This window comes from Chiloscyllium plagiosum, chromosome 20, assembly GCF_004010195.1.
Source record: "Chiloscyllium plagiosum isolate BGI_BamShark_2017 chromosome 20, ASM401019v2, whole genome shotgun sequence".
Taxonomy (NCBI): Eukaryota; Metazoa; Chordata; class Chondrichthyes; order Orectolobiformes; family Hemiscylliidae; genus Chiloscyllium; species Chiloscyllium plagiosum.
The window spans coordinates 8,116,474-8,120,819 of record NC_057729.1 but is presented as its reverse complement, the minus strand read 5'-3'; the positions used below and the strand labels follow the sequence as shown (position 1 = coordinate 8,120,819).

General features: G+C 42.2%; 1 pseudogene; it reads left to right on the top strand.

The window, feature by feature from the left end:
• The first annotated feature begins 367 nt into the window (after positions 1-367).
• The window catches only part of LOC122559947, a 25,668-nt pseudogene continuing 21,689 nt past the window's right edge, over positions 368-4,346 (top strand).

Sequence of the window (4,346 nt, the reverse complement as noted above, 5' to 3'; positions counted from 1 at the left end):
GGGCTAGCACCCCCCTTTGTTCCCTTGGGGTGCTGGTGTGTATTAGTCTGTTCGTTCCTGTCTGGTGGATGCCTGTCCTTTGTGTCAGGATGGTTCTGTATTGATGAATATGGGTGTGTTTCAGTCAGTCTCTTGATTCGATTAGGAGATGGGTTTCCATATTAATTAGCTCCGGAGTTTTGGTCTATGAGTCATGGTTAGTGTCTGGCCTAGTGTGGATTTGATCTGTCCTCTGGCTCCCATCTCCCGGTCATGTGGGCGGACCGGCAGTTGCTGAATTCTGTGGGTTTAAGCTGCGGCTGCCGTTTTTTTAAAACACAAAATGAATTCCTATAGTTTTACCGATGTCGGCATAGTCCCATGGCAAATGCGGGGCGGCTCTGATGCCCGCTTGCTCTTGGTACATGTGCTCAGTGACTGGTATTCTGTCTTGCCATCTGATCATGAGAAGCTTCTGAAAGCTGATCATGTGAAAACTCCCTTTTGTGGTTATATCAATGCCTGGGTGTCCTTGGCAAGGGAGCACATGTTGTTCATGGGCCAGCAAGAAGTTTCTTGGGTTGGTGCAAAGTGAGAGCTGAGGTCCATTATTTCCACCTCTCATAATATTTTTATTTAACTTTAGTTGTCAGTTTTTGTTTCCATTTGAACAAAAAAGTGCAAGCATCTGCTGAGCATGCTCAGTACTGAACTGTCAGCCAGTGTAATTCTCCTGCCAGACAGAACATCATGAAGTTTATCCTTGAATCGCAGTCCAATTGACATGTAACTCAAGTTACAGCGCACAGGTTACTAATTTTGAGATTCATGGTTTTATGTCAATACTATCTCTTCAAACTCATTCACAGTTCAGAACATAATTCCTATTTTTCCTTAGATTTGACAATTGGCCATGACCACTGCAGCTTATGACTCACATCCAGTTTATACACTAATCTAAATAGTTTGGTTCATGGCTTTTCTCATTCCCCTGTGATGTGTCAGGTCTCCAAGATGAGCAGGATGAAAGGGTGGAAAGACAAAGATATTTCCCTCTTTCCATTCAGATGAATTAGTTGCGGATCACAGTCTTGTTGTGAATGACAGCAATTTGTATTCCCAGAAAGCCTGACAGCACTAACAGCCACAAGCATAAAGGGAAAGCTGTCGATGTGATCTACTTGAATTTCTGAAGGTTGTTTGACCAACGTGTTACATCAAAGATTAATACAAAAAGTATAAGATCATTGTAAAGAGGGTTACATATTAGCATGGGTAGGATTCATTGGCTAACAGCAAGCAGATGTATAAATTAGTAATTTTCAGGTTGGCAAGCTGCAACTAGTAGAGTGTCACAGAGATTAGCTATTTACAAACATTATAAATGATTGATGAAGGAACAATTTTGATGGTAGCAATATTATGGGGTGGCAGACTGACTCAGTGCTTAGCACTGTTACCTCACAGCACTAGTGACTCCAAATCCAACCTTGGGTGACCGTCTGTGCAGAGTTTGCACATTCTCCCTGTGTCTGCATTGGCTTCAACCCAGTGGTCTGGTGTTTCCTGCGGTCCATAGATATGCAGATATGGTGGATGGGGTCATGCTGAATTGTCTGTAGGGATGTCTAGGTCAAAATGGATTAGCCATGGTAAATGCAGGGAAGAGTTGGGGTATGGGTGGCATACTTATTGAAGTGCAAACGTGATGGGCCAAATGGTCTCTTTCTGCACCATAGGGTTTCCTAATTTGCTGATGGCACAAAGATAGGTTGGGAAGTAACTTTTAAGGAGATCATAACGTACTTATAAAGTGACATCGCATTAAGTGATTGGGAAAAACTTTGGTGGATGATTTACAAAGTGAGAATGTTATCTACTTTGGCAGGAAGAATAGAAAAGCAGGTTATGGTTTAAGTGGAGACAACGTATGGATGCAATGAGATCTGGATGCGTTCAAATATGAGTCATTCAGGTTGGTATGCAGGTTGAACAAGTAATTTGGAAGGCAAATGAAATAGCCATCTATTCAAAACTAAAAGTTTTTTTTTCAAATAGTATAAAATATCTTGCAGAGAAATACTTAATAGCATTCAGTTATGAGCTGTGAACTGTGGATAAGCTCACAAGAAAGAAAACGGTTAGTTAAAATATTCATGATTTGGAGATGCTGGTGTTGGACTGGGGTGTACAAAGTTAAAACTCACACAACATCAATTGTTACAGTTAACCTGAAAATGGAACTTGTAAAAAAAGGTTTTGTGATTTACTCATGAAAGAAGTGAAACTATCATGGTATTCGAACAGATGAAAGACTCAACAGACAATCAAGGTATTTTCCAATGTATAATTTCAGTTACATCACACTGTAAATTTTTGCTATCAATTCTGTGCCTTGGAATTGTGTCCTCCACAATCACTTGATGAAGGAGCGGCGCTCTGAAGGCTAGTGTGCTTCCAATTAAGACTGTTGGACTATAACCTGGTGTTGTGTGATTTTTAACTTTAAAAAATTCATTCTGTTCTAGGAATTTGAGGAAATAAATCGTGATATCTTCAGAGGAGTCCATATTACAGAAGGGGAGGGGCGGGAGGTCTTAACATGCATAAATGTAGGTAAATCCCTGGGAATAGATCAGGTGCATTCAAGAATGTTGTGCAAATTAAGGGATGAGATTGCAGGGCTCCTTGTTGAGTTATTTGTATCACTGACAGCCAGGGGTCGGGTGCTGGAATACTGGAGAGTAGATAATACTCTGCCATTATTTAACAATAAACGCTGCAAGGAAAAACAAGGGAACAACGGACAAATGAGCACTAACATCAATGTTACTGGAGGGGATTCTGAGAGAGATTTTCCACACATTTGGAAAGGCAAGGATTGATGATGGGTAGGAAGCATAGCTTTCTGTGTTGGAAATCATGTCTCACTGACTTGACTGTTTTTTGACAGTTGCCCTGGAAGAGAGATGAAGGCAGAGTAATAGATGTTTTCTCCAAGGGCATTTTAAAGACCTTCGACAAGGTTCTGCATGGTAGACTGGTTAATAAGTTAAGATCATATGGGATCACGGGAGAGCTAGAGAGTTGAATACAAAATAGAGTTTTGGGAACTGACAGTGGGAGGTTGAGATTTGTGACAGAGAGTTGTTATTCAGAGTGGAGGACTGTGACCAACCACAAAGATGAGTGCTGGGTTCACTGCCTTTTACCATGTACTGAGATGATCTGGACTATAATACAGGAAGCATGGATAGTAAGTTTGCAGATGACAACAGAATTGTTGATATTGTGGTCAATGATGAAGGCTATCCAAGAGTGCAATGAGATGTTGATCAGATGGACCAATCAGCTGAGTAGTGGCAGGTGGAGTTTAAATTAGATAAGTGTGTGGTGTTGCACTTTGGTAAAACTAACCAGGGCAGGACATTTAATAGAAGAGCCCTCGGGAAGAGTTGCCAAACAGAGAGAGCTCAGCACATAGTTACTTCAAAGTTGTATCACAGCTCAGCAGAGGGTGAAGAAGGCATTTGAGATGCTTGACTTCATTGGTCAGAACATTACATTACATTACATTACAGTGTGGAAACAGGCCCTTGGGCCCAACAAGTCCACACCGACCCGCTGAAGCGCAACCCACCCATACCCCTACATTTACCCCTTACCTAACACTACAGGCAATTTAGCATGGCCAATTCACCTGACCTGCACATCTTTGGACTGTGGGAGGAAACCGGAGCACTCGGAGGATTAGAGTTGAGAAGTCACGTTACAGCACACAAGACATTGGTAAGGCCCGGTTCAGAATATTGCGTTTGTCCTGTCAGAAGAAAGATATTGTTAAACAGGAAGGCACATTGAAAATATTTACAAGTGTCTTGCCAGGACTGGAGGGCTTGAGTGCCAGGCAGAGGCTGAATAAGCTGAAACTTATTTCCCTTGTGTGAAGCAGGCTGAGAGGTGATACTATGGAGGTTTGGAAAATCACAAGGTGAATCGAGAAGGTGAACAGGCAAGATCTTTTTCTCCCAGGGTACGGAAGTCTAGAATTAGAGCAAATAGCATTAAGGTGAGAGGGGAAAGATTTAAAAAGGACTTGAGGGATAACTATTTCACACAGAGGGTTTATAGAACAAGCGATCTGAGGAAGTGGGAGAGGCAGGTACAATTGCAAGTTTTATAGAACATAGAACATAGAAGAATACAGCGCAGTACAGGCCCTTTGGCCCTCGATGTTGCGCCGATCCAAGCCCACCTAACCTACACTAGCCCACTATCCTCCATATGCCTATCGAATGCCCGCTTAAATGTCCATAAAGAGGGAGAGTCCACCACTGCTACTGACAGGGCATTCCATGAACTCACGA